Source organism: Melospiza melodia, chromosome 18 (genome assembly GCF_035770615.1).
Source record: "Melospiza melodia melodia isolate bMelMel2 chromosome 18, bMelMel2.pri, whole genome shotgun sequence".
In the NCBI taxonomy this organism is placed as follows: Eukaryota; Metazoa; Chordata; class Aves; order Passeriformes; family Passerellidae; genus Melospiza; species Melospiza melodia.
The window spans coordinates 7,962,894-7,973,299 of record NC_086211.1 but is presented as its reverse complement, the minus strand read 5'-3'; positions in this window follow the sequence as shown (position 1 = coordinate 7,973,299).

Genomic DNA, 10,406 nt, shown 5'->3' with positions numbered 1-10,406 from the left:
GCGGCGGGGGCTCGGGCCGCGGGGGGAGCCGCCGCCGCCGCCCGGCCCCGCGGGCGGGGAGCGCCCGCCCCCGCCGGCCCCCTCCTCCGCCGCCCCGGCCGCCCCCAGCGCGGGCCCCGCCGCTGCCCCTCGCCCGCCGCGCCCCTGCCTGCCCCGGCCGCCGCTCCGCTCCGCTCCGCCGCCGGCTTCCTCTTCCGAGGGACGCGGGCCCGCGTCAGCCGCCGGCTGAGCTCAGAGGAAATGCCGCGGGCGGCGGCCCGAGGGCCGGGGGCGTTGTCCGACGGGGGCCGGCCCGGGGCGGGGAGCGGCGCCGCCCGCGCGGTCGCGGCTTTCCGATTTCGCGATGTCCCGCTTGTCCCGATCTCCCGCTGATTTCCCGATCTCCCGCTGATTTCCCGATCTCCCCTTTCCCGCCTTCCCGCCCAAGCGGGCAGAGCCCCCCGCAGCCCTGCCCGTGCTGGCCCCGAGAGAGGAGCGAGAGTCGGCAGTTCCGTGTCCCCCTCCCTGCATCAGCGTCCTGCAGCGTGTTTTGGTGTCAAGCTGAGTTTCTGTACCCCCACAGGAGGGGACAGCGGTGTGGTGTCACAAGCTCCACGATGCACGGTTTTCCTCAAAGAAGTCCTACAGGCCTGGCCTGCTGCAGGCGAGTCCCTCCAGCTCCCAGCTCTGCCTGAGGGTCTCGGTGCCAAAGAAGCAGCAAAACCATCAATGCCAGTGCACCAGGGTGTGTACGGGCTGCTGCCGTGCTAACAGCTGCCTGCAGTCATAGAATCAGTCAAAAAAGCCTTGGGTTTTTTACCTTGTGCCCAAATTATTAACAAATTAAAAGAGAAGAAATAACCCCGGGGGTTAAATCTACACAGATACTTGAGATGATTTTTAAACACATAGTTTGCTGGGAGTATGTTAAACTGTCTCAAATATTGACGAGGACAGGGTCATCATCCTCAACTTCTGTTTGCCTAATAAATATTTACAGAGTTTTGAAGCTGTTTGCTGAAGTTTGAGGAACATCTTTGTAAGCATTCTGCTTGGTTTAATTTTGGGTGATAAAGTTCCTGTGCTGCATCTGCACGGTGCCATGAGTGGCTCCACATAGGTGAAAAGCAGTTCTTGAACACAAGAAACTGAACCCAGCAAACTGCAAATGCAGTAACAAGGAATAGGTCAGAGAACCAAGAAATATGCCATACAAATGTTTGGTTATATAATTGTCTTTATATGAAACAAAATATGACTTTAGGTACATAAAAATCATACCTGACAGGAAGTCGCATATGTTGCATAGCCAAGATGCTGCACACAAAGGCAAACCAGGTAACCAAGGTCAAGCAGCCTCAATTAATTCACAGGTAACCAACCTAGGGTGAAAGTTAAGAGTACACTTGAGAGGTACAAAGGGAGTCCTGATCACTCCAACTCTGACTCTTGGAGTTACAGTCAAGAGATTGAGGATTTTTAAAATTAAAAATAAAGCAGATGTAAAGGCAAGAAACCACAGGCAATTTTATAACATCTCAGCCAGCAAAACATTCCATGTCCTACAACCAAAAGCATGTTTTCTGACAGCTTCAGCTAGCGAAGTCCATAGCCTTGCTACTCAGAAATATCATCCCACAACAGCCATATCTTGCAAAGAAAACCCAGGAAATGAAAAGCGTCTTTCTTTCCCACTCCCTGTTTCACGTTTTCCTATATTTCTTCACAAGGCTGAATGAGGGGACAAAACGACCCATTGTTCTGCTTATTGCCTGTGACCCATCACTTTACTTTGTCCTGCACCCCCAAAACTCCAAACTGTTTAAATAACACAGCTGTCCTGGTATTAAACCGATCCTTCAAGATGTTTTATTGGAAAATATTGTTGAACTCTGTGAACCCTTGGCTCATACATTCAATTTTTACTAGCCTGTGGGTTTTTTTCACCCCCAAGCCCAGCATGTTTCACATGCCTTTGGGCCTTGCTCCAGGCACACAGATTTTTGAAGACAGGCTGCACTCTCTTTTCATGCAGGGCTGATTGGATTAGCTGCACAGCCACGCTCAGGAGACAGACAGCTGCATCTGCAGGAGCTGGCACAGCCCTTGGTGCCTGCTGCCCACGGGGGAGCTCACCAGCACAGCAGTTATCCCTCTGGGATTTCTGCACAGCCTTGGGCTGATGAGAGACGGCCAGTGGCTTGTTTTCTGGGACCTTGGCTGCTTTACACCTCCCTGAGCACAGGGTGAGTCTCTGGGAAAATTGCTGAGTACATCCCAGAGGTGCTCAGCTTTATGAAGTTTTTAATAAATATTGCGTACTCAAGAAAAATAATGGGTTGTACACTAATAAACATGACCTCAAAATTGGGACCAGAGAGAATTCATAACATCAATTTTTACTACCATTGTTTAAATCACCCATTGTTTAAATCTGTTATCTAAACACTCACTCCAGAATGTCCCATATACAGGATATCCTGCTCACTAAATAAGGAATAATGTTATTATTTAACAAGTTGAGCTAAAAATAGCTCATGGTAGCTCTGGGGGAGATTTGCAGAGGTAAAAGAAAGCAGTGGGTCAGAGCATCCATTAAAGTTTCTCCACAGCTGGCAGTGTTTCATACATCTGTGTGACGGATCTGTTCATGCTCCAGTACACCAGCCACTGTCAGAGACACGGGCACAGCACCTGGGGAGACAGAAGGAAGTAGAAGGGCAGAAGGCACAAACAGGTGATGATATTTGACTGATGCTTTTATGATCTACCTGAGACACAAGGCTGAGGTTTCCTCCCAGCTATCCCAGGTCAGTATGTGCCCTGCTGAACCAGAGCTGCACGGTCTATGCAGGTGCAGGGGGAAGTCTGGGGATCCCTTCCTGCAGCAGTGCTGTGCAGTTGCTTTTCTCCATCTTCTCATAATGCACTATTAAACAGTCTATAGCAGAAAAGCACAATGACTGATTGCAAAAAAATACAAGTCTGAATGGTTGGTCACTTGGCTTCATGCCCCAGTAATTACTCTTCTAATTATTTCCTCTGAAAGCAAAGCTACCAGCACATATCTCCCACAGCCCACTGGATGGTCCAGCCAAGGAGTTGCCATGATCAAAATAAATATCCTTTGCCTGCCATTCCTCTAATTCCCAGATTTTATGGGATACTATTACCTACAATACAAACCAGCAGCATCAGACAGACATAAATCCAGTTTTTATTGTGGACTAATGGATCTCTGCCAGTCACAGCAGCAGGGGATGGGAAACAGGAGAGGGTGTCCTGCTACCACAAACAGCTGAGGGGGCCAGACCTCCACATGGACATGAAGGAGTTTAGGGTGTAACTGCACATTCTCTCTTCAAATATTTTGTTTACTAAGTCAGATGTGCTTGCTACCTCTCCCAGTCTGTTTGCTCACTAACTATCAGCAGGGTGTAGCACTTCTTAATCTGAGAGCCTGCAGGCAGACTGGGTTGCTGTAAACCACACACAGCCCAATACAGGATTTCCTTTCTGTAGATGAATGGTTTCCTGAGTAATTCATGTAACAATCTCTTGTCCAAGCCTGTCCTTATCACAAACAGAAGCACCCTGGTGATCAGTACATTTCCAGCTTATCCTGTATCATTTGAAAACCATCAAGGATTACTTTTTTGCACAGAAACTTGTTTGAGCAGGGCATTTTTACTTACCCATTACCTGGCATAGAGGAAGACATGCCTGTGTGTTTCCAGCTATGGAATGAAGCAGGAATGTAACCCCCACCCATCTGCATCAGTGTCATTGGCACACTGAGTTCTGTCCGATGGGCTGTGACTCTGGGACTCTGCTGTCCCTTGAAGCTCAAGTGGCTCGTGTTGTGAAGAATTCCAACTACAGCATCATGAAAAGGAATCATCTTTCAGGAGAGTGCAAGTACACAACCATCACACAGAAGGGTTATCAGCAGTGATGGGGAATCTTTCTTACATTGAAAATGCAAACATGAAAACTCTGCAGGTCAAGACTGTACGTCTTGCACTTTAAGTTCAGTTTTTGATGTAATCCAGATTTAAATGACAGCAGTCACAGCTTGCAGTGCTTTACCTAAACACTGCAGCCAACAAGCCCAGCTAACTCTCCCAGGGCAGCAGAGGAGGGGATCATGCTGTGCTAGTGACAAGGCCCCAGTGTGTCACCTTCCATGCAGCAGCCTCCTCAGCCCTTCCCTTTCCCTGTCACCCCAGGGCTCAGCAGATGCTGTGGGTCTGAGGATCCCCACTATGGAATCCCCAAGTTTAAGAAGCATCAGATAGAGCCAAACCTTGTGTGTTCTTGTGTTGAAGTAGTTTAACAAAAAACAGTTTAATACAGATTTAATTAAAACTTGGATGCATTTGAGTGCGTTCAAATGTGAATTTAATCACTGACTGAAACAGTTTAGTTCAATTAGTGGAAAGTAACTGAAATGTGTATTTGCACTATAACTTGCTTAACTAATAAAAAATGATCGCATAGCTGAGCCCTGATTTACTGTTTAATCAGAGTATTTTAAATGAGGACTTCAGCAGTTCCATTATACCAGTTTGGGGTTGTGCCATTTCTGTTTTTCACAGCCAGGGCAAGGCAGCTGGAGAAGAGTCACCAGGCTTGTCCCAGAGCTCTGTGCTGGTTTCAGCAGGGCTGTGTCAGTGTCACTGGAGGCTTTCAAAGAGCAGCAAAGCAGCAGCAGCTCCATCCCTCCAGTGACTGTCATTACTGGGTCTTCCTGCTTTGGGTTTATGCCCCCCATTTTTATTGTCATGAAATGAGAGAAGGGGTTTTGTGCCTGACAAATACCCTGCAGCAGCCAGCCACAAAGATGAAGTTTAGGCACAGAGTGATGAGATACAGCTCAGAGAATCAAAGCAAAGCACACAACAGGGAACAAGCTCTGTTATCAGCTTACAGCCCCAAATAATGAGATGATCCTGGCTCAGCTGACACTCTCCTGATGAGCCTGAGCTGGATCACCCACCCAGGGAAAAGGAGGGAAAATACAGTGTGGGAGGGAGGATCTGTCTGGGGAAACTGGCTTATCAGCACTCAGCAATTAGGGTGGGAAATGTGAGGCTCTGGCTCACAGCACCTGTTCTGCAGGGCTGGAGGGCAGGGGCAGCCCTAGGAAGGCCTGTCCTGGACCCTCACCTCATCCTGCCAAGGACAGAGAGGGAGAAAGCTAATGGCTTAAAAGGAAAGTGACCTGCAGAGAAAACAAAGCAACCCCAGACTATAAAGGACCTAAGCCAGCACTGTTTCCCACTGCATTCCCAGAGGAATGGGAGCAGAGGTCCTTGGGCTCAGGGAGGTTTCACACCACACCCAAACCCACAGGTGGAGCCTGGCAGCAATCCCCAGCTGGGTTATCCCCATCAGGAAACACCACCCCACAGAGGGCAGTGCCTGTGCACTGCTCTGGCCCACCTGGTTTGGCTGAAAGATGCCGGGGGGATGCTGCCAGCACTGCTCAGCATGAAATGCAAACCTTGCAGCACAGTGCCTGGTCTAGGAGATGTCTGCACATGGAGTGTTGAAATCATGGCTAAAAATCAGCCTCAGTCATGTAAACTTCCTGGTTCAAAAACAAATCTTTCCCTGCTTGGCTGCCCTGTGAGGGGATGAGCAGTACAGTGATGGAGCCTGAAATCTCAGGGCTACATTTGATCTCTTCCCAGCATCTCTCCACAGTGATTTCTCAGGCTGCATCTCTTTAACTAAGGTTAAACTTTGCACAGATCAATGCAAAGCAACACAATTACTTCATTTGCAAGGCAGCAAGGGCAGCATATTCCTATCTTTAAGGCCATTCAGATGAGCTCATTTAATGACAGCTATTTTTACATATGGTGTCATAGGTTTCATTATTACAGTGTCAACCACTTGAACAGAGGTGGGAGCATCTTTCATGTTCTACCTAATTCAATTTAAATATCTTTTTTTAAATTTATGATACAGAAGGCATCATATTTACTCCCTGGAACTGTAAAATACAGGTTTCTCACATAGATGCAAATGCAAAGCAAACCCACTGGAACAACAGGAATGGCCCAGGCTTTGCTAAGGGAGACTGAGGTCAAGAACAAACTGCCTTTACAACAAGCTGGTTCATGTTTGAATGTTATTTCTTTACTTCCAGAACTCATTCTGTCTTCTGTTCCCCTTGCTATCCCTAAAGTGGTACCTGCAAACAGGGGAAGAGAATGGTGAATACAAAAGTTTCCCTTTCCCCATCTCAGCATTTGTGTGAGCAGATCCATCCATGACCTGGCTGAGGTCCTACCTGTGCAAGGGAGTGGATCCCTCACTGGGGGCTTCACAAAATCTCACCAGCACTGGGTTCATGCTGCAGTGCCCAGAACCAGCCCCTTCCCCAGTCAGGGGGTCACCAGTGCCCAGGGGACCTTTATAGCTGAAGGGAGAAGAATATACTTGCAACTGAAGGAGGACATAAATGTTGAAGGAAGTGTGGAGCAGTAAAAGTCTTGAGCCCATTGCAGCATCCATCTTTAGGGACTGTGGATGTGGAGCTGCAGAGCACAGACCTGCCAGCCACCCCTGCAATAATTTTCTGATCCCCAGGGTAGCACAGAAAAGGAATATCTGTGGTGGGCAAAGAATGAAGAGCATGGACTGAAAAACAAAGAACTGAGCCCACCCAAAACCAAGCTTCTGCTCAGATTGCATCTCTTTAAATGACACAACACTGTCCTCATATTAATGTGCTTTTCCCTCCATCTCTGCTCTGCCTGCTGCCACAGCATGACAGATGACAGAGGCTTGGGGAGAGCTGCCTCAGGCTGCATGAATTTCAAGCTCTCTCTGAGAGCACTTTGATATTGGAAGTTAAACACTTGAAATCTCCATACCTTGGGCTCTGCTGTGGTTACAGCTTTTCTGGGATGTGCTCTGAGGGGAGCACAGCTCCAACAGCTCATCTCTGCGGGAAGGTTTTTAGTCATTTAAGAAGTATGAAATACTACGGGTTCTATCTGATCTTGCTAAAAGATTTCAGTTCACACAATTTCAGCACTTTAGCCTTTGGCTCTGGAATAAATATTAAACCCTCTTTCTAGATCAATTTTTTGACAGGTTTATGAATTATATGCCAAATAAATATGTTTTAAATATCACTCCTAAATACGTTAGAGAACAATGAATTATTTGTGATAATTGAGTGCTTCATTGAATTTATTTCCTTTGATTTAGCTCCCCAAGTAGATGAATATTACAAAAAATAGGTATGTCCCAAAACAGTCAGACAACAATTCCATTTACAACCTCTCCATTGATCAAAGACAGGGAGTAGAAACATGCATAACTTAGTTTTAGTGCCCGTCCTCATCCATCAGCAAAAGGCAAGGCACCCACAGCTCAAAACATACCTGAACATACTGCTCACTGTGTGGAAGCCCAGTGGTAGACAGGCTGACCTCTCCTGGCCTCCAGCCATGCTTGCAGGTCATTGGGACAGCATGAAACAATCATTAGGACAGCATGAAACCTCCATTGGGACAGCATGAAGCCACCACTGGGACAGCATGAAGCCCTCTCTCCTCTGCTCCAGGGGAGCCCAGCTCCTGCTCAGCAGTGCAAGCTCACCCCTGGCACCAGCTCACCAGGAAGGGCTGGAAGGTTTGAGTCCATAAGTACCCCTGTGTGCTCTCTGCATGCTACAAGAGAGTGGAGAGCACCCAGCAGATCTGAAGATGGGGCCAGTAAAAGGGTCTTGGCAGCCCTAAATGTAAATGGCTCCAACTACAGCGTGTTCCAGCCACCAGCTGTCCCCTTGTCAGCTCTGCAGGTCAGCTGAGCCCCCCAAACGTGGCTCAGGCCATAGCAGCACTCATGTCTGTGAGCAGCCCTGAGAGAAAGGCACAGTGCCCACTCCTCAGCCAGCAGAGCAGTGTGATAAAGAAGCACACACTGATATGTATTTCTGATATGTATTTGCAAAGATACTTCCACCAACCCATCCGTAATGCCAGTCAATTGTCATGATAATGCTTCCACGTGTGATTTGCTACCTTTGGAGCAGCCTTGGATCGTGTGTGTAGCTCCCTGAAGCACTGCTGGGCAAGGGGCACAGCTGGGCTTGCCAATGGCCATGTGATTCAAGTAAGCAACACCTTATAGAATTGTTTTAGAAGCCAAGGAAAGCAAAGCCCACAGAAAAACCAGACCCAACTTATTTCAAGAATGCAAAGAAAAATGAAACACCTAAAATTCATTTAAGAAGTTGTTTAAGGCAAATACAGATGGGTAGTGGCTGTGACTCCTAAACCCTCAGAGCATGCAAGTCTAAGCACAGGAGTGCTAAGTATGGGCATGGGTGCAGCTCCAGAGACCAAATGGACTTTGATGCACTTTGGATCCTTTCTCCCTAACCACAAACAAAAGAAAGGAAACAAAAACAGATACTGAATCAAGCCCGTGCTGGTGTGCTGCAGCAATTTCAGATCCTTGACTGTTTGTATGAGAAGCAGATTAATATCTTGGTATATGAGAGAACTCAGGAATGAGTAAGTGTTGCCTAAGATGAACAGGGTAAATGTTGTGAAAGAGCAGAGTATGGCATAATAATTGCCAGATGCAGGAAAATTTATCACTGGTTTTACAATGTGGATGAATATTCTCTAGGAAATCTCTGCAAACTTCTCCTCTTGGTTTTATGCAGTTTTCAGAACACATGCAGGTCATGTGTGTAATTTGTTCTATTAGTTTCTCTTAGCTGGGATAATTAGACTGTTTGGGTTTAGTTTTTTTGAGGTTTTTAGTAAATCAGAAAGATAAATGAGTTCTGCTGATTATTCCTAACTCACTACAGGTCAGTTCTAGGTGACACATGGAGGGTGTCATAACACATCATCTAAAAGCAAAGGCTGTAGCAGTATCACATGCATTTTTGATAAGTGCAGGGAGATAAAAGAGGGAAGAATATAACCATGAATTTTCTTGTTAGTTGCAAAGTCATGGAAAACAACACACAGGGCTTTCACTTCTGTTTGAATACCAAGTTTGTGGAGAATGATGGTCAGTTGGAAAGCTATCAGGTCACTCCAAAGCAGTAACTTCGTGTAAGTACTGTTATCCCAGGAGTTTGCAACATCATATCCAAGCAATGTATCAGATGAGCCCAGGTAGCTGCTGCAGCAGCTGTGACCTGCCAGCAATACAAGCTGACAACCAGGCCATACTTTTTCTGCCCTGTCCATGGAAAAATCCCAAATGGAGCAGCAATCCACAGGAAAGCTTTAGGAATATTCCATCTTACCAGGATAAATCCTCTTGCTGGTCATCAGCCTGAAACATCCAGTGAGTGCTGGAATTCCTGCCACATCTGCTGGAGAGGACCATATGCTCCAGCCTGTGCTGAACTGGTGCTCTGTGCTGGGAGTCTCTGCATTTATGACAAATGATAAGCAAACACAGCCAGCTCTAGAGGCTGTATATAAACACATGTATCTGTCATCTTCCTCTGCAAGGCTTGGCTCCCTGAGAAGGCAGAGCTGATGCTCATGCATTATCCCTCCAAGCATATGCCCCGTGTCTTACAAGATTCTCACATTTTGTGTAAACAATAGCACTTGTGTCACAAAATTGAGACATAATAATTTCTCATTAGCAAATACTGCTGAGATATTTGGGTGGGAGGAATTGAAAAGTGGATAGTTATTAATTTTTTTTAAAAATCACATTTCAACCATGTCTAAAGTCTTCTTTCAACCACCTTCAAAGTATTCAAGTAAACAGCATTTTTCCTGCCAAATGAGAACAATGAGAACAATGAGAGCTGACAAGATGAGATGTGGAAGACAGCTCCTCATCTGTCACTAGCAGTTACCTTTCCAGGTCAGGGCTGGAATCAAGCCATTAAGCTTCACTTGCAGAATAATCTCACCAGTGATTTCAAATCCTGCTGCTGTTCTTTTGCTGGATAAAACCTGACTTAGAAGAAGCAAGGTCAGCACATCTTCACATACCAGGAGTGCTGTATGGTTAGGACAACAATACAGCCACAAGGGAGATTTAGCTCCTCTCAAACTGTATTTCCAGTGTATTTCTGCCACAAGCCTGGTAGGAGCAGGGCTGTGCCCCACAGGGGGGGGAAACAATTTATCATCAGCAAGATGAGACACAGCTCTAAATTAGACATAAGCAACTGCTTAAAAAGGAAGCTCACTTTAATGCACAGATAGCAACAAAGATCAACAGGACTGAGTCATCTGCCTTGACACTGCACGTCTGTCTGCACCTATAAGCAAAGGCTTTTCACTCCACTAAACATTTTATCCATTTACATACAGTTAGCAGCCTCTGACTATACAGGTGCCCTCAAGCCACATGCTTGGGAAAGTTCTTGGCAGCTTGCTAAAACACTGCTGGCAGAGCTTGTCTTCAAAATGAAC